At 47.2% G+C, this 20,478-nt stretch overlaps 1 protein-coding gene across 1 annotated transcript in view; it reads right to left on the minus strand.

Annotated features, from left to right (window-relative positions):
* Positions 1-19,758, minus strand: part of LOC139751141 (uncharacterized) — a 295,019-nt gene extending 275,261 nt beyond the window's left edge. The window contains exon 1 of the mRNA XM_071666239.1: positions 19,637-19,758. The gene's annotated coding sequence lies outside the window, so the exon portion shown is untranslated. The remainder of the gene's footprint in view (positions 1-19,636) is intronic.
* Positions 19,759-20,478: the final 720 nt, after the last annotated feature.

Genomic DNA, 20,478 nt, shown 5'->3' on the forward strand with positions numbered 1-20,478 from the left:
CGTGGACACAGTGGCGCGGAAGGTCTGGGAATCACTGGCACAATGATGATTTAAATTGTAAATTAGACGTTTGGCTCCACCATGAACTGCTGAAGGTAAGAGAAACTATCAAGTAACTTGTATTACTTTTACGTAAAAGTAATAAATATAACGTAATCATTAATTGTGGATTATCTAACAAGTTATGTAACCCATACTGATAATGTATATATTCTGGTCACATGATGTATATAGCGTGTTAATGACTCAATGTGTATAGCAACGCTGCAGCGGAGGGGTTTGCTAGCTGGCCCCGGGCAGTGGCCACACCCTCGAGTCTCAGTTCAGTGCCCGTGTGGCTCACCACGTCTTTGTCTCCGGGTCCCATCCTCCTCCTCGTCTGTGCTTTTCAATCATCCACATTTCTCTCTCTCTCTCTCTCTCTCTCTCTCTCTCTCTCTCTCTCTCTCTCTCTCTCTCTCTCTCTCTCTCTCTCTCTCTCGTCTCTTCTCTCTTCCCTTTCCTCTTCCAGGTACGCGGCGCTACCCGTCTGGGTATCGGAAGGGCCAGTGACGGCTACGCACTGAGCCAACACCGTCAGTGGCTGTCAAGTGTCACTCCTTAAACCTAGGAAGTTGTGTTTTTTTTCTGTCTGCCTCACCCACATGTGGACTGCTGGCCTTCTGTCCACCAACATACAGTCTCTCCTCCTCATACATAACACCTGGCGACACGTAACTCACACAACTCGTTCTTAACTTTACATTTTCCTGTGGTGAGCACTACGCGCTATATGTCTTTTGGCAAAATAGTGTCATAAGGTACTCTCACCCACTCCGACCCGTCCCCACTGTTATCTCTCCCCAACATCATAACCTCCCACTATTATCTCTCCCCGGCATCATAACCTCCCACTATTATCTCTCCCCGGCATCATAACCTCCCACTGTTATCTCTCCCCGGCATCATAACCCCCCACTGTTATCTCTCCCCAGCATCATAACCCCCCACTGTTATCTCTCCCCGGCATCATAACCTCCCACTGTTATCTCTCCCCGGCATCATAACCTCCCACTGTTATCTCTCCCCGGCATCATAACCCCCCACTGTTATCTCTCCCCAGCATCATAACCCCCCACTGTTATCTCTCCCCGGCATCATAACCTCCCACTGTTATCTCTCCCCGGCATCATAACCTCCCACTGTTATCTCTCCCCGGCATCATAACCTCCCACTGTTATCTCTCCCCGGCATCATAACCTCCCACTGTTATCTCTCCCCAGCATCATAACCCCCCACTGTTATCTCTCCCCGGCATCATAACCTCCCACTGTTATCTCTCCCCGGCATCATAACCTCCCACTGTTATCTCTCCCCGGCATCATAACCTCCCACTATTATCTCTCCCCGGCATCATACCCTCCCACTGTTATGTCTCCCCGGCATCATAACCTCCCACTGTTATCTCTCCCCGGCACCATAACGCCTTACTGTTATCTCTCCCCGGCATCATAACCTCCCACTGTTATGTCTCCCCGGCATCATAACCTCCCCGTGTCATCACCCCAGCATCATTCCTTGCCGCAGTCATCTCCCCCAGGACCTAACCACCCTCAGCCCGTCAACCGTCCCTCGTCACCTGACCCCTCACACACACACACACTATGCCAGTCATATCCACCAACCAACCAGCAATATTGGCACCACTGTGTGCCCAGTGTGTCGTGTCGTCGGGGGAGAACATCATAACCTGGCTGCTGGAGAGGACTTCAGCTGGGTCCAGACACAGGACGTGTACAGTTAGAGAGACAGATGGAGACTCAGATATACTTGTCATCATATTACATGATTCAGCCACAGACAGAGTCACACGTCAGGCTGAAACCTCTTCCAAAGAATCCCTCCACAGCTGATGTTCTTGGCCTTTAAAGGCATCCTTCCATAGGACACAGGACGCTTTTGGTCCTTATTAACTCCTTCAGAAGAAAACGGCATCCATGTTTACATTCCTAAAATGTTCGTTACGATAGTGTGAGCTTCCCATTAGCATGGGAATAAAGAGAAAGCTTCTTCAAGGATATATTTCTTCTCTCTGACTCTGAGAGTCTCCTTCCATACAAAACCAAACACTGACTCCACAAGACTCTCTCAGACGACGATGAATTTTGACTCGTGTAAAGACTTTATCAGAGGAGGATGAATTCTGCTCTGGACACCAGGGGCGGCTCCATTCAGTTCAGCTGACCACGTCCTCTGTACACCATGACGACAACCTTCCTCCCGTGGACCGACAACACATTGGACAAACTATTTTCTTTTTCCAGCAAGTTTTACAACCGTCGACCTTGTACTCAGGAGTGTGTCAGGCCAGTCAGAACTACGATGCCGGGCGCTTCTGCGGTTGTGGCTCTCCAAGTCGCTTTTAGGTCACACTGCCTCTCACTACACTCTCAGGTCACACTCCTACTTACACTGCACTTGCAGGTCACACTCTGCATCACACTGCACTCTCAGGTCACACTACTCCTCGCACTGCACTCGCAGGTCACACTCTGCATCACACTGCACTCTCAGTTCACACTACTACTCACACTGTACTCGCAGGTCACACTCTGCATCATGCTGCACTCTCAGGTCACACTCGACCTCACCCTGCACTCTCAGGTCACACTGTAATGCTGCTACATCTTATGACCATGTTAGCCCATCAAGACAACTTTTTAACGAGCAGGTAATAGCCAGCCTACCCTGCACGTCACCAGTCCCGGACACCAACAAGCAAATCATGTCCAGCTTAGCCTCCAGCGGCGTCCGACCCATGTGCAGGCCTGAGGTTGATCCTCCTAGCCACGGGGGAAGCCAACACTATAAATATTGCTGTCTTTAGATCTTTCTTGTATTACTATTTATCGGTGATGAAGCTCTGCTGGTGTCCAGGAGAATCTCATACTTTCGTCCGTGATACAAAATGAAATCTCTCTCTCTCTCTCTCTCTCTCTCTCTCTCTCTCTCTCTCTCTCTCTCTCTCTCTCTCTCTCTCTCTCTCTCTCTCTCTCTCAGCCAAGCAAAGAGTGTTGATAGCCTCAACAGGTGACGTGATCCACCCTGGGTGAGGTTGGGGCCACACACCAGGAACTGGTGACCACCACGTCCCACGTCACACCCTGGGGACGTCATGGCAACACCAAGTGACTCAAAATTCTAAACGTGGAAGAAAATTATTCACGAAATGAGGATTGATTTCGAGATATGAACTTGAAGAAATAGCCATCGACTTATATCGTCCAGAGCAGACCAGAAGACAGAGGCCACCTGCGCTGGATAAGGTTTTCCTGCGAACCGACGACAGGTGGAGAAATGTATGTATATGTAGCAGCTTCAGTCATCTCTGACGGCCCCGTTATCTATAATAATCTTAAAGACAAAACGCAGAGATGAGACCAATTATGAAAATGAGATAACATAATTTTGTGAGAGTAATCCAGGCGAATTTTACGACCGCGCCAGAATTATAAACTGAGGGAACTAGAGGGGTTATAATGAGGGAACTAGAGGGGTTATAATGAGGGAACTAGAGGGGTTATAATGAGGGAACTAGAGGGGTTATAATGAGGGAACTAGAGGGGTTATAATGAGGGAACTAGAGGGGTTATAATGAGGGTAAAGTGGGTCTCACATTTCCTGCCACGGAGCCATGATGGCCTAGGCGTCCACAACAGAGTTTGCTTCAGAAGTTTAAACCAGACGAGGAAGTCCAACACAGGCAAGTCTTAAGACTTATCACCAACAACTGAAATGTTCAGGACAAGTGACGAGAAAAGGAAAGGATGGTAATAATCTTTTGGATAATTTTTGAGTTCGTAAAGAAAACAAGAAGTTGTCATCATAAACTTCTCACCATCATGTGGGACAGGTAAAGACATGGCTCTGTGCTAAACTCTATGAACATAACTTGATTTAAAATGTAATGACCAAAGAACAAAAACATGTTTCTGGTGACCTTTGAACTCTGAAAAATAGTCAAATATGGTTAAATCACGAATTCCATATATGCACGGTAAGGAAAATGTATCTATCTATCTATCTATCTATCTATCTATCTATATATATATATATATATATATATATATATATATATATATATATTTTTTTTTTTTATTATACTTTGTCGCTGTCTCCCGCGTTTGCGAGGTAGCGCAAGGAAACAGACGAAAGAAATGGCCCAACCCCCCCCCATACACATGTATATACATACGTCCACACACGCAAATATACATACCTACACAGCTTTCCATGGTTTACCCCAGACGCTTCACATGCCTTGATTCAATCCACTGACAGCACGTCAACCCCGATATACCACATCGCTCCAATTCACTCTATTCCTTGCCCTCCTTTCACCCTCCTGCATGTTCAGGCCCCGATCACACAAAATCTTTTTCACTCCATCTTTCCACCTCCAATTTGGTCTCCCTCTTCTCCTCGTTCCCTCCACCTCCGACACATATATCCTCTTGGTCAATCTTTCCTCACTCATTCTCTCCATGTGCCCAAACCACTTCAAAACACCCTCTTCTGCTCTCTCAACCACGCTCTTTTTATTTCCACACATCTCTCTTACCCTTACGTTACTCACTCGATCAAACCACCTCACACCACACATTGTCCTCAAACATCTCATTTCCAGCACATCCATCCTCCTGCGCACAACTCTATCCATAGCCCACGCCTCGCAACCATACAACATTGTTAGAACCACTATTCCTTCAAACATACCCATTTTTGCTTTCCGAGATAATGTTCTCGACTTCCACACATTCTTCAAGGCCCCCAGAATTTTCGCCCCCTCCCCCACCCTATGATCCACTTCCGCTTCCATGGTTCCATCCGCTGCCAGATCCACTCCCAGATATCTAAAACACTTCACTTCCTCCAGTTTTTCTCCATTCAAACTCACCTCCCAATTGACTTGACCCTCAACCCTACTGTACCTAATAACCTTGCTCTTATTCACATTTACTCTTAACTTTCTTCTTCCACACACTTTACCAAACTCAGTCACCAGCTTCTGCAGTTTCTCACATGAATCAGCCACCAGCGCTGTATCATCAGCGAACAACAACTGACTCACTTCCCAAGCAGTCAAGCAAGGGTTAAAACAATCGTCTTTTTCATGATCTTTCATCCTTACAGGAAACTGAACATGTCTCAAATCACAGACGCATCCTGTCATTGTATGGGGCTAGTGAAATGCTAGTACCTGTGTGGCGTCTTTCGTCTCAAATTACTGAAACTGTGGGAACAACTGCCCAGAATACATGTTTTTGTTTTGTTTTGGTCTTTGACCCACAAAAATCCTGTAAAGGATCTGAATCGATAAAAAAAGAAAAAAGAAAGACGTTAAGTGTACTGAACCACGACACTTGCTTACCAAGTTTCGAGTCAGTCGACCCATAAATACCATGACAAATGGCGGTGCGTTGTTCACTGGTGGAGAGAGAAAAAAATGGAAACGAAAATGATAATAAGAAGAAACATGACAAAAAATGTTTACTGTCACATGTATACTGCCACACGTTTACTACCACATGTTTACTGTCACATGTTTACTGCCACATGTATACTGCCACATGTTTACTGGCACATGTATACTGCCACATGTTTACTGCCACATGTATACTGCCACATGTATACTGCCACATGTTTACTGCCACATGATTACTGCTACATGTTTACTGCCACATGTATACTGCCACATGTTTGCTGCCACATGTATACTGCCACATGTATACAGCCACATGTTTACTGCCACATGTATACTGCCACATGTTTACTGCCACATGTATACTGCCACATGTTTGCTGCCACATGTATACTGCCACATGTATACAGCCACATGTTTACTGCCACATGTATACTGCCACATGTTTGCTGCCACATGTATACTGCCACATGTTTACTGCCACATGTTTACTGCCACATGTATACAGCCACATGTTTATTGTCACATGTATACTGCCACATGTATACTGCCACATGTTTACTGCCACATGTATACTGCCACATGTTTGCTGCCACATGTATACTGCCACATGTATACAGCCACATGTTTACTGCCACATGTATACAGCCACATGTATACTGCCACATGTATACTGCCACATGTTTGCTGCCACATGTATACTGCCACATGTATACAGCCTCGTGTTTACTGCCACATGTATACTGCCACATGTATACAGCCACATGTATACTGCCACATGTATACAGCCACATGTTTACTGCCACATGTATACTGCCACATGTTTACTGCCACATGTACCGTGGAGGAATGTATGAGGCACAACATGATGGGTAGTAATGTCGCCTGGTGATGGGTAGTAATGTCGTCTGGTAATAGGTAATAATGTCACCTGGTAATGGGCAGTAATGTCGCCTGGTAATGGGTAGTAATGTCGCCTGGTGATGGGTAGTAATGTCGCCTGGTGATGGGTAGTAATGTCATCTGGTGATGGGTAGTAATGTCGCCTGGGGATGGGTAGTAATGTCGCCTGGTGATGGGTAGTAATGTCGCCTGGTGATGGGCAGTAATGTCGCCTGGTAATGGGTAGTAATGTCGCCTGGTGATGGGTAGTAATGTCATCTGGTGATGGGTAGTAATGTCGCCTGGTGATGGGTAGTAATGTCGCCTGGTGATGGGTAGTAATGTCGCCTGGGGATGGGTAGTAATGTCGTCTGGTGATGGGTAGTAATGTCATCTGGTGATGGGTAGTAATGTCGCCTGGTGATGGGTAGTAATGTCGTCTGGTAATAGGTAATAATGTCACCTGGTAATGGGCAGTAATGTCGCCTGGTAATGGGTAGTAATGTCGCCTGGTGATGGGTAGTAATGTCGCCTGGTGATGGGTAGTAATGTCGCCTGGTGATGGGTAGTAATGTCGCCTGGTGATGGGTAGTAATGTCGCCCGGTGATGGGTAGTAATGTCGCCTGGTGATGGGTAGTAATGTCGCCTGGTGATGGGTAGTAATGTCGCCTGGTGATGGGTAGTAATGTCGCCTGGGGATGGGTAGTAATGTCGCCTGGTGATGGGTAGTAATGTCGCCTGGTGATGGGTAGTAATGTCGCCTGGTGATGGGTAGTAATGTCGCCCGGTGATGGGTAGTAATGTCGCCTGGGGATGGGAAGTAATGTCGCCTGGTGATGGGTAGTAATGTCGCCTGGTGATGGGTAGTAATGTCGCCTGGTGATGGGTAGTAATGTCGCCTGGTGATGGGTAGTAATGTCGCCTGGGGATGGGTAGTAATGTCGCCTGGTGATGGGTAGTAATGTCGCCTGGTGATGGGTAGTAATGTCGCCTGGTGATGGGTAGTAATGTCGCCGGGTGATGGGTAGTAATGTCGCCCGGTGATGGGTAGTAATGTCGCCTGGTGATGGGTAGTAATGTCGCCTGGTGATGGGTAGTAATGTCGCCTGGTGATGGGTAGTAATGTCGCCTGGGGATGGGTAGTAATGTCGCCTGGTGATGGGTAGTAATGTCGCCTGGTGATGGGTAGTAATGTCGCCTGGTGATGGGTAGTAATGTCGCCCGGTGATGGGTAGTAATGTCGCCTGGGGATGGGTAGTAATGTCGCCTGGTGATGGGTAGTAATGTCGCCTGGTGATGGGTAGTAATGTCGCCTGGTGATGGGTAGTAATGTCGCCTGGTGATGGGTAGTAATGTCGCCTGGGGATGGGTAGTAATGTCGCCTGGTGATGGGTAGTAATGTCGCCTGGTGATGGGTAGTAATGTCGCCTGGTGATGGGTAGTAATGTCGCCTGGTGATGGGTAGTAATGTCGCCTGGGGATGGGTAGTAATGTCGCCTGGTGATGGGTAGTAATGTCGCCTGGGGATGGGTAGTAATGTCGCCTGGTGATGGGTGTTGTGAGAACTCATGGTGACCCTACCACTGGCCTCATCAAGTCCCTTACAGGACGGAATCCACGAAAGCAAAACCGAGATCTGAGGTTATATGGCCAAGGACGAAGGTTCACATGGATCGGCCTAATAATGATCGAATGCCGCTCTGTTGTCGGCTGGTGTTCAGGATGATGAAAATAACAATAAAAATCATCAGAAATAAGTCAAAATAACAATATCGTCTCCCTCGCTGCACATGGAGGCAGGATGAGGCAACAGGCCGGGCTGGTCTGTCAGCTCGGGAGCTGAGAGAAGTAGATCAACAGATAGATTTTTCCCCCGAGTTACAGGCCGTCAGTGAGGCATCATCAGGGGGGAAGGCGGGCGAGGAGTGGAAGCTGCCACATGTTACTGCAGGACGTGAGAGCGACGGTGTGTCAGGCAAGCATCGTCCACTTACATTCACTCTCCCTTCTTAGGGAAACTGATGGAGGCTGTGTGGCGTATTCCTGCGAGGCTTACATATTTTCTACACGAAGAGATATCAATTACAGTCAGTAGTGACGGCTTTCCTATCATCTTCTTACTGCAGCTTGTGATGCTATCTAACGGGGAGAATATAAGGGTAAGCCTCACTATCTTTGTCCACGTCAGTAAGGCTCTTGACAGAGTCCCACGTCAGACACCACTACGTTTTAATGTGATTCCATGACGTAGGTAGGTGGGCGGAGGACTCGCGGGGTAGCGAGGGTACAAGGCCCAGTCCCTGCACCAGGTATTTATGTAACTTATGCAAGACAAAAGTCCATCAGTTCATTGTTCTGGACGTGATACGTGGCATGATACCCGAGAGTCGCTACAGAAATGGAATGACCCGAAAATAAGCGACGTATGAAACTCCTGGAGACAATGTAAAGTGATTAAGTTTAGAAAAGAACTTAGATACGAGTACAGTATGTCTGGGAGAGAGAGCCAGCGATGGAGGAAGTAATTATCACTTACGATCTGAGATTACTGCCGCCTGTGACACACAAGCGGGAGGGATTCATTGTCAAAACTTTAGCAGCAAAACACCGAGGAACCACAGTGACCCTCTGTAACTTCCTGGTGGGGGAGATCACTTCCTTCACCCGCGGTACGGTACTGCTCTCCAGGTTTTATCAAGTGGACCCAGCCTGGAATGAGTCCAAGAGCCATACAAGGCAAGATCAGAGGATCTGGAATTCCCTTCCTTACGGAAGCGGAAGGTTGAGTGAGGAAGCAGCGACGTCGCGACACAACACAAAGCCGTGAGACGCTCCTGCTGGTGGATCCGATCAGTGTTGGACGCAGTGGTGGAGCCCCACAAGGCTAGGTGGTCAGATACATGAGCCTGACCTGCAGAGCTTTCACGGTGACTGAGGGGAATAATCACTGTCCCTGAACTTTACAATGCACTGCCTACTGACGTCATAACTGCCACATGAACGGAGTGACTGAAGGAGAGAGACGAGATGACCACTGTCAGCCGCTGATTCATCATGAGTCGCAAGGGAATGTCTTAAGATTCACAATGTCTTCAGCGGGTAAACTTGCTACTAGGCAAGAGTCTCTCTCTCTCTCTCTCTCTCTCTCTCTCTCTCTCTCTCTCTCTCTCTCTCTCTCTCTCTCTCTCTCTCCATCAGAGGATGAGTGCAAGTGAAAGTGGCCCAGCAGGTCGGCGGCGGTTCACACTAACAGGAACACGAAAAAACATAGACCTGAGAGGGAGAGCAGGTGCTTGCGGCGCCCCAGGTGGCCGTAGCGGGGAAGGTCAGCTGGCTTGAGGGTGGCCAAGGTGAAGGCTACCTGGCTGGCTGGTGGCGGTCACCTGGGCACTTCTTGCCCGCCTCCTGCACACGCTGGCCAGCCCTCTACTTTGTTGTGAACCTTGACGGAAGGTTCACCTTCCTACACTTTCTACAGACCCCTCGGTCATGATAGCCTTCCATTGTGTACACACACACACACACACACACACACACACACACACACACACACACACGGCCTTCCATAATGTAGTGGTTAGCGTTACTGACCATCAGTCAGCACTGGGCGCGGCAGTCGGCTCACACTCAACCTAAGTGTTAATTTACCCCCTGGGGCTGGTCGACAGACGGCTACCTGGCTTAGGTTGGGGTGTGTGTGTGTGTGTGTTACCGAAATCTACCGAATCGAAGTCACAACACGAGCGAAAAGTCATCTCTGAAGAAGCTGTGTACATCAGAACATATAAAGTAAGGACACTGCAAGAAGCCTATTGGCCCATGCCAGGCAGGTCCTGAGTCTGTTCACCCTACAACCAAACGTCTGAACCCATAAACACATCATCCAACCTTCGTTTCAAGCTACCTAAAGACCTAACTTCCACTACTGTACTTGGCAGCTTGTTCTATAAATCTACTACTCTATTCCCGAACCAATATTTACCCACATCCGACCTGAATCGTTTTTTTTTTCTTGTCCTATCCGGTGGCGCCATAATAAGAACGGGTGGTGGGATGAAGTAGTAAAGTTGTTAGGAAATAGAGAAGAGAGGCGTTTGGACGATACTTACAGGGAAGGAGTGCAAATGACGGGCATATATATGAGAGAAAGCGGGCAAATGAGAGTTGGAATGAGCGAGTATCAGTAAACTTTAGGGAGAATAGGATGTTTTGGAAGAAGGCTGATAACGTGCAAAAAAAAACGAATTGGAACATCGATGAAAGGAGCAAAATAGGAAGTGGTAACAGGTAGTGATGAAGTGACGAGATGGAGTATTTTGAAAGCCTGTTGAACGTGTTTGATGATAGGGTGGAAATACGGAAGCGGAGGAGAGTCGTAGGGTAGGGTGAGGGGGTGAAGGTTCTGGGAGCACTGAAGAATGTGTGGAAAGAGAGAGCGTTACCTGGGAGGCCAAAGATGGGTATATCAGATGGTAACGTAATCCCGACATCATGATATCGATGCGAGGATTGGACTCCACAAAAGACTGTGGAAGAGGGTGGATGTGTTGTAATGAGCATGATATGTGGTGTGAGGTGGTTTGATTTGGGTAAGCACAGAGAGAGTAAAAGAGAGGTGAGGTAATAAGAGGAGTGTGACTGAGAGAACATGACCTATGTTTTTCATGGTAAATATTGATTGAAAAAGAAAATAACTGAAAATCTTTGCTGTGGCCTCATCATCTCGAACAAAGTCACCGTTTTCTATGATCAATGACCAAGTGACTGGGTAATAATGACTCCTGCTTCTAACATAACGATGAAGTTGTTTTTGGGTTGACTTTTCCGTTTTAACCAATATACACTTCAGTGTGACATTTACTCAACATATTAGTTTTCTTAGTTTTCTCGGCAAAGCTACCTAACTTGCCCAATGATGTCGATCATTGTTATAAATGAGTTTCCTACATGATATTTTCTTGGACACTGTTTTCATTGTAAGTTCTTAGAAATGACTGTCTGTCATGCATTGCCACATGTGTTCCCTCTACTATTATCAATGTCTCACCCAAGCCTTTCCAGACTCTGTCCATATCATTTTCACTTGAAGATACCATCCCAGCTTTTCCTGTCAAGGGTAAAGCGAAGGTCACAAACATTTGCAAACCTATTTTTTCCCCCTCAAGTTTCGTGTTGAGCAGCATTACCGGAAGTGTTGAAACTTAGCTTAAACGTGATCACTTTCAACAAACATGTGTCCAGTTTAAATATTATAAACAAGATCAAGTAGAAAAGTAGGTTTTCCAGCGTATTTTGTTCGTGCTCCATCAAACATGGTGAGACAGGCCCACTGAAACTGCTGATGAGTTTAGAATGTTTGGTATTCAGGAGGTGTAGTGTGTGGGACAGCAGTGACTCTCCTGCCTCATCACAAGTTCATGATTTTCACAGCATTCTTCCCGTCTCTTTACCTTGGACGTCGGCTCACGTTATAACCTGAGCTGTGGCAAGATAATAGACATGACGCCTTTAGTCAACACTGACCCATCATCACCACTGAACTGAATCTCGAAGGAACTGCTGGCGGTGCTGCTGTAACACATGCTGAAGGTTCCTGTCCAGGATGGGCAGTCTGGATCAGTCAGTGGGTATCTTCCCCCCGCAGTGAACTGCTGGCTATCTTCATCGTCTTGATATTTAACAATATCTTTGAGGAAGACGCCATAAATGACTCTCTCTCTCTCTCTCTCTCTCTCTCTCTCTCTCTCTCTCTCTCTCTCTCTCTCTCTCTCTCTCTCTCCCTATCTCTCTCTCTCTCATGAACAGCGTTCAACTCCTGCAGCGGGTATCATCATGGTTCATGGAGCTGAAGCAGATTTATGAGAACATGTCAAACAACATTCAGATGAGTGATCTACTGGGTAGTGTAGAGAGGTGGTGGCGCCAGGGTACAGTGCCACGGAAGGTGTGGGCATTGTGGTAGGAAAGGTGTGGCGGCTTCAGTGATCACCAGGGAGAGTGATCCCGAGGGTTTGTGGTGACCACAAGGGCTGCCAGTGCTTAGGTCCCTCACCACCTGCGGGCCGCCCTAGAGCATAGGGCCCGCACCTCCTGACGTGTCGGGAGGTTTAACCTCAAACAACAACAACGAGTCCGTGATGCAGTGAGGTCAGGTCAGGTCAGGTCACGGCGGCCGTCCAGGAGAAGCTATTCCCACAGGGAATACATAACGTCGCTGATCGGTACAACCCGGGGGCAGCTTGTATGGGTCGAAACTCGTAAGCTCTGACCTCACTCTACAGTTCAACTGAGGTAGATTAATATGTAGATGGTAGGCCACCAAGTCCTTCCCCATGGCAATTAGTAGGTCAGGTGAGGACACACATGACCTGCCATCACCGAGGGTAACACTGGCTGGAGCCTCAGCGGGGCGCAACACTCCCTCACCACGACGGTAACACGCCTGTGTCGGAGGCACAACACAGATCCAACAAGAACCACCAGTGACGGAGGTGTTGCCTATTTCCTTTGGATTCCGTCACATAAGAGGTTCAGTATATTCTTGACAGGACTGACCCTCTTACTGACACCTATTCCTCCAGACACGGAGCAGACTATCATTTGGGTCGACCTACAGACTCGTGGGGACCTGCCCAGCATGGGCCAAGAGACCTCTCGCTGAGTGCTCACTTCTTCTGTTCTTACATAACGTCACACTGTTTACAGTGAACTTGGTTTGTTTTGAAGCTTTAGACGAATGTTGGAGGACACCGGTCCATGAACCATCATACATCATACAAGATAACCCCGTCTACTGTATACAACTCTACACACACACACACGATCACTACACACCTGGATGTTGTTGTGGCCAGACACAGCTACAGATACCCACCTGAGCTTCCTTATCTTGATGATAATGATCACACAAGATGATGTAAACTTTGCCTTCAACATTATCTTTACACCTTGTATGTGTGTGTGTATGTGTGTGTGTTAGGGCCCTAACTTTACGTACGTATTGTATACAGTTCATTCACAATGGAACTTGCTATATCATTCAGTCACAGCGGGGCGCCCACTTTCTACACCTTTCGTGCTCTCTGCGTCTTTATTTCCCGCTCTGTCGTCCACAGGACGGAAGGGAGTGCACAATAAACTCGCTAGTTTTTACTGTGACAATAACATGATGGCGTCTCCCAGCAAGTGGCGCATTCACCATACCTGCCCCACTATACGCTGTTCGTGTGTATGTTCGTGTGTCATTATATCTTCCTGTGTCTTGCCTATCTACGTATATCATTTTTCATTTAATATGATCATTATCGTTGCCGTCATATTAAAAAATCTGACAGAAACCAGAGTGATATCTGTGGAAAAGTGGAAAGAGCACCAACAATGGAACGTATGGCAAGTGGGCCAAATTTTGAGGTCAGGCTGGGTTACTCTGGGCTGAACTGTGTCGAGCATGTAGAGTCAGATCCTAAAACCTGTGAGAGCCAGGCAAGGGTGGGTGGTATGAGTGTCTTGCTGTTTTACGAGGATGAGAGCCAGAGCTGACGATCATACTGATGATATGAAACATTACGCGGAAAATGATTCTTAATTTGCTTGTAGTGGTGGTGGAGGAGCAGGTACGTACCGTACCGTGGTAGTGGAAGGGCAGGTACGTACCGTACCGTGGTAGTGGAAGGGCAGGTACGTACCGTACCGTGGTGGTGGAGGGGCAGGTACGTACCGTACCGTGGTGGTGGAGGGGCAGGTACGTACCGTACCGTGGTAGTGGAGGGGCAGGTACGTACCGTACCGTGGTGGTGGAGGGGCAGGTACGTACCGTATCGTGGTGGTGGAGGGGCAGGTACGTACCGTATCGTGGTGGTGGAGGAGCAGGTACGTACCGTACCGTGGTAGTGGAAGGGCAGGTACGTACCGTACCGTGGTAGTGGAGGGGCAGGTACGTACCGTACCGTGGTGGTGGAGGGGCAGGTACGTACCGTATCGTGGTGGTGGAGGGGCAGGTACGTACCGTACCGTGGTGGTGGAGGGGCAGGTACGTACCGTACCGTGGTAGTGGAAGGGCAGGTACGTACCGTACCGTGGTGGTGGAGGAGCAGGTACGTACCGTACCGTGGTAGTGGAAGGGCAGGTACGTACTGTACCGTGGTGGTGGAGGGGCAGGTACGTACCGTATCGTGGTGGTGGAGGGGTAGGTACATACCGTACCGTGGTAGTGGATGGGCAGGTACGTACTGTACCGTGGTGGTGGAGGGGCAGGTACGTACCGTACCGTGGTACAGGAGGGGCAGGTACATACCGTAACGTGGTGGTGGAGGGGCAGGTACGTACCGTACCGTGGTAGTGGAGGGGCAGGTACGTACCGCACCGTGGTAGTGGAGGGGCAGGTATGTACCGTAACGTGGTAGTTAAGGGGCAGGTACGTACCGTACCGTGGTAGTGGAGGGGCAGGTATGTACCGTACCGTGGTAATGGAGGGGCAGGTACGTACCGTACCGTGGTACAGGAGGGGAAGGTACGTACCGTACCGTGGTAGTGGAGGGGCAGGTACGTACCGTACCGTGGTGATGGAGGGGCAGGTACGTACCGTACCGTGGTACAGGAGGGGAAGGTACGTACCGTACCGTGGTGGTGGAGGGGCAGGTACGTACCGTACCGTGGTACAGGAGGGGAAGGTACGTATCGTACCGTGGTGGTGGAGGGGCAGTTACGTACCGTACCGTGGTGGTGGAGGGGCAGGTACGTACCGTACCGTGGTGGTGGAGGGGCAGGTACGTACCGTATTGTGGTGGTGGTGGGGAAGGAACGTATCGTACCGTGGTGGTGGAGGGGCAGGTACGTAACGTACCGTGGTACAGGAGGGGCAGGTACGTACCGTACCGTAATGGTGGAGGGGCAGGTACGTACCCTACCGTGGTACAGGAGGGGAAGGCACGTACCGTACCGTTGTGGTGGAGGGGCAGGTACGTACCGTACCGTGGTACAGGAGTGGCAGGTACGTACTGTAGCAGTGCGGGTATATTACACAACCTTCGTTCTCAATCTTGGTAATTATTCGAGGAAATATAAGCTAATATTATGAACATTTTTAGTAATACTTCATTATTCACAGCAAGAAACCATCAAACATTCTCCACCACAGGAGCATAGATAGATGTATGGTGTTTCCCACAGATACAACCACGTCCTGTATCATCTCAGTGAAGGCGAATTCGAGTGTCTTCTTCCAACCCGTTCCTTCATTCAACACCCAAGAGAGATGTGTGAACATTATCTCTAGCCATCTGGCCCCGGCGGGGAAGGATCAACTGAACAATAACACTGTAAATAACTTTAACGACACGGTTATAAAACCAAGATAATTCAGTAGTCCATTTTTTATGACGGTCATTTAAAGAATTATTGGAACCGCGAGTCTGTAAACCTTCAAGCTTTCGTAACTTCTAAATGCAGTGTAAAAATAGTGTCATACTGTGCAGATTTGTTATTCATTTATTAATTTTACTTTATCGCTGTCTCCCGCGTTAGCGAAGTAGCGCAAGGAAACAGACGAAAGAATGACCCAACCCACCCACATACATATGTATATACATACACGTCCACACACGCAAATATACATACCTATACATCTCAACGTATACATATATATACACGCACAGACATATACATATATACACATGTACATAATTCATACTGTCTACCTTTATTCATTCCCATCGCCACCCCGCCACACATGAAATAACAACCCCCTTCCCCTTCATGTGTGCGAGCTAGCGCTAGGAAATGACAACTAAGGCCACATTCGTTCACACTCAGTCTCTAGCTGTCATGTAATAATGCACCGAAACCACAGCTCCCTTTCCACATCAAGGCCTCACAGAACTTTCCATGGTTTACCCCAGATGCTTCACATGCCCTGGTTCAATCCATTGACAACACGTGGACCCTGGTATACCTCATCATTCCAATTCACTCTATTCCTTGCACGCCTTTCACATGCTGGAGGGTGTCGGGGTCGACGTGCTGTCAATGGATTGAACCAGTGCATGTGAAGCGTCTGGGGTAAACCATGGAAAGTTCTGTGGGGCCTGGATGTGGAAAGGGAGCTGTGGTTTCGGTGCATTATTACATGACAGGTAAAGACTGAGTGCAAATTTGTATCTTTAAAAAAAGATCTCACGGAAGCTTTCCTTAATTCCAGCCAGGCTGGCTGCGTGTGAGGCACTCATCAAGAAATACACGAACAGGTATACGTGAGGGAGGCGTAGAGAACTGAACGTTCTCTCCGTGCGTCCCTCAATGGGTCACATCCCTGTCTGACAACACAGGCAGGGGCAGCAGCAGGACATGAAGCCAGGCGTCGTGTCTTACAGATAACTGACCTTCTCTGTGATTGTCAACTTCAGGACACACGCCAGCAGGCGTACACACACTAACATGATAGACCGAGGGAAGGGAACGATAGACCGGGGGAAGGGGAAGGGAAGGGAACCATAGACCGGGGGAAGGGAAGGGAAGGGATGGGAAGGGAAGGGGAGTACAAAGAAAATGGTCAGAAGGCACAAAACATAGGACACCAAATGAGGCAAGAGAACGGAAGATGCCGCCAGTGCAGCAGACGTGTCAAGTATGGTAATGTTACACTGAAAGTAATGTATACAAGTGTAGCTGTATTAGTAGCTTATAGTAAGAGCTGGAACTTACGAAAAGTATGAGGGAAAACGCACCTGATATTGCTGGAGTCGTGGAAACAACGTTTATTTCAGAAATAAGATCTCGCATGTTCTCTCCATAAGGATACATAGTCGCAAGGCAGGAAAGAGAGGACAAAGGCATAGTTGCCCTCCGTGTAAGGAAGAGCCTCACTTAGGTTATAGGGCATAGCAGAAGACAACCATGATGGGAATAGGAAATGTGGGAATGAAGTGTATAATGATGTTGATATCAATTAATCTTCCAAATCATTTCAACGATTCAGAACAAATATGCAATGATAATAATGAAAGAACAGTCAGGGTGGTGCACGAAGCAGTAACACATGCACGTCTCATACACGGTAAAGGATTAATCATAAAGAGACAGACTGAGGCAAATTTAGATTCTCATGGTAACAGTGAGCCATGGAGACGTAAGATTATACGGGCTTAGTGGAGAATTTCTTATACCAGAAAATGAGCACACTAGCACGAGAGTGTCTGAGAGGTATTAGACACACACACACACACACACACACACACACACACACACACACACACACACACACAGAGACACACACACACACACACACTAACATGAATAGTGAAAATATCATACATAATAAACCAACTGGAAGTGATCATGTGATGCTCAAGTTTGATTATGCTGTAAATGAGAAAGTAAAAAAGAGCAGAGATTACGCAAGATTTAAGGAGGAGATGCAGCCGTGGAAACTACATAAAACTTCGCAATTTCTTTGATAACATCTACTGGGATATTAAGTCCAGGAACCAGGACATTTTGGATGAAAGGTTCTGTAACATGGAGAGGAGTTGAGGACATGGGCACCTCCAGTACAGAGGGAAGACTGAGAAAGACTGAGGAGTGGGTCAGTAAAAGGTGTCAAAAAGCAGAGGAGCATCGAGATATATCGTTACGAAGATGTGGGCGACACCAGCCAACTAGAATTTGTACGGCATAAGAGAACAAGCAACGGCAATACCAGGATAAGAAAGGAGGAACATCGTAACTTTGAAATCACTGTTGTGGACAAGGCGGGAGAAAATACGATAAAAGACTTTTCCATAAGTTTATCAGGAGTAAACTGTCAGTTAAAGAGGACCAAATCAGACTAAAGGATTCAGAGGAAATTGTTGCAGAGGATAATGTAAGAATATGTGAGGAACTAAATAATATACTTAATACTGTATTCACAGAGGATGACACTATGCTATAACCCCAACACCACTTATGTGCCACGGGAAGATCTTAAGTCTGTTTTATTACGATGATCTATAAACGTTCTCGCTCATATTATCATCCCACTCAGTACCACAGTCCCAAGTCCCAGTGTGGCGAATCGTACCCATTATATTGCCGTTCATATACACGTTAATCCCACTCAACAGGTTGATAAAATGGTGGTATTATTGCCACGCTTGTCAATAATTCAGCGGGTGTTTATATCTACGATGAGATATCGAGAGAAGACAACAGAATACTAAGGGGTCATGACCCATACAAGGTTCTTGGTCATGATGAAATTTCACCATATTTGCCGGAGATGTGGGCAGACATACTAGACAAACCACCTGAAATAATGTTCAAGATGTCGCTGGGGAAAGACAAAGTGCCAAGGGAGTGGAAGAGGGTAAACATCATACCTGACTATGAGGAAGGCGACCGGGAAGACCTGTGTGGACCGGCCTGCCTGACGAGTGTGGTCTGTAACATACTGGAAATGATAATCATAGAGCAGAGGAAGATTGCGTGAGAGACAACACGGTTTTAGTGAAAGGAGGTCATGTGTAACGAACCTCTTAAATTCGTATGAGGAGGCGAGATTTGCCTCAGAGAAAAAGGTAAAGTTGGGTGAAGAAAAGTAAAGAAAACAAACCGTGTACAAGTCTACGGACAAAGAAATATGCAGCTAGCTATTCATATCTTACATAAGGACAAAACTAGAATATGTTCCTCAAGTTTGGTCATCGCATCACAAGAACCATAAAGAACTAACAAAGAAAGTCCAGAGGAGGGCAACAATGACTGCACCGGAATTAAGAAAGCTGAGTTACGGACAAAAGCTAGAGGCCTTATATTCCTATATCATGGAAGAGAGAAGAGTGAGGAGTGACCTGACCACAACCTTTTTCAATTCAGCTTGATGGTGTAGATCGTGAACACCATGAAATTTAAGAAGAGAGAATATAGAGAAGTCTTCTTATGGCATAAGGGTGATGAGTAAGTGGAACAAACTTAATGAGCAAATATCAAATGCAGAAACGAGTGCAGGAGATGTGTCTCCACGAGTGTATGATAACTACCTCCCCGCACAGCACGCACACGTCTGTCACGTCCGTACTTCCTGACGGAGGGGCTGGTAGAATCATGAGAAGTCCCTCGATTACCTCCAGCGTGTACATCAAGCAACTACATACCGTATGATCAGCTACCATCAAGTAACAAAGTAACCATTGTTTGGTAACCAAATGAAAACCCGGCAAGAAATAATTCAACTACAGTCAAGTACGAAAAGTAACCAGCGTCAAACAACATAATTCTCACTGTCAGGCAACAAAATGTAACTACACTTGAGTAATTACCTTCCGTGGTGTAGTGGTTAGCGTTCCTGACCGTGACCCATCCACCCATCCAGGGTCCAGCGCATAGGTTCGAATCTGGTTACGGCAGGCGGTCCACAGTCATCCCAGCTGTTCATCCATACCTAGGGGTTAGTCGACATAATAAATGCCTGGCTCAGGATAGGATATACATATATTTTTCATACATATTTGTCGTTTCCCGCATTAGCGAGGTACCGTTAAGAACAAAGAACTGAGTCTAAAAGGGAAAATCCTCACTTGGCCCTCTTCTCTGTTCAATCTTCTGGAAAAGTAAAAATTGGAAGGGAGGATTTCCAGCCCCCCGCTCCCTCCCCTTTTAGTCGCCTTTTACGACGCGCAGGGAATACGTGGCAAGTATTCTTCCTACCTTATCCCCAAGGATAATATATATATATATATATATATATATATATATATATATATATATATATATATATATATATATATATATATATTCATACATATTTGCCATTTCCCGCATCAGCGAGGTAGCGTTAGGAACAGAGGACTGAGCCTTAGAGGGAACATCCTCACTTGGCCTCCTCAGTTCCTCCTTTTGGAAAATCATACCTAATCGCCGTCTCCTGCATTACGAGGCAGCGCAAGGAAACAGACGAAAGAACGGCCCAGCCCACCCACATACACACTACCTCACTATATATATACATATATATATATATATATATATATATATATATATATATATATATATATATATCCCTGGGGATAGGGGATTAAGAATACTTCCCACGTATTCCCTGCGTGTCGTAGAAGGCGACTAAAAGGGGAGGGAGCGGGGAGCTGGAAATCCTCCCCTCTCG

The sequence above is a fragment of the Panulirus ornatus genome, chromosome 11 (assembly GCF_036320965.1).
Source record: "Panulirus ornatus isolate Po-2019 chromosome 11, ASM3632096v1, whole genome shotgun sequence".
Taxonomy (NCBI): domain Eukaryota; kingdom Metazoa; phylum Arthropoda; class Malacostraca; order Decapoda; family Palinuridae; genus Panulirus; species Panulirus ornatus.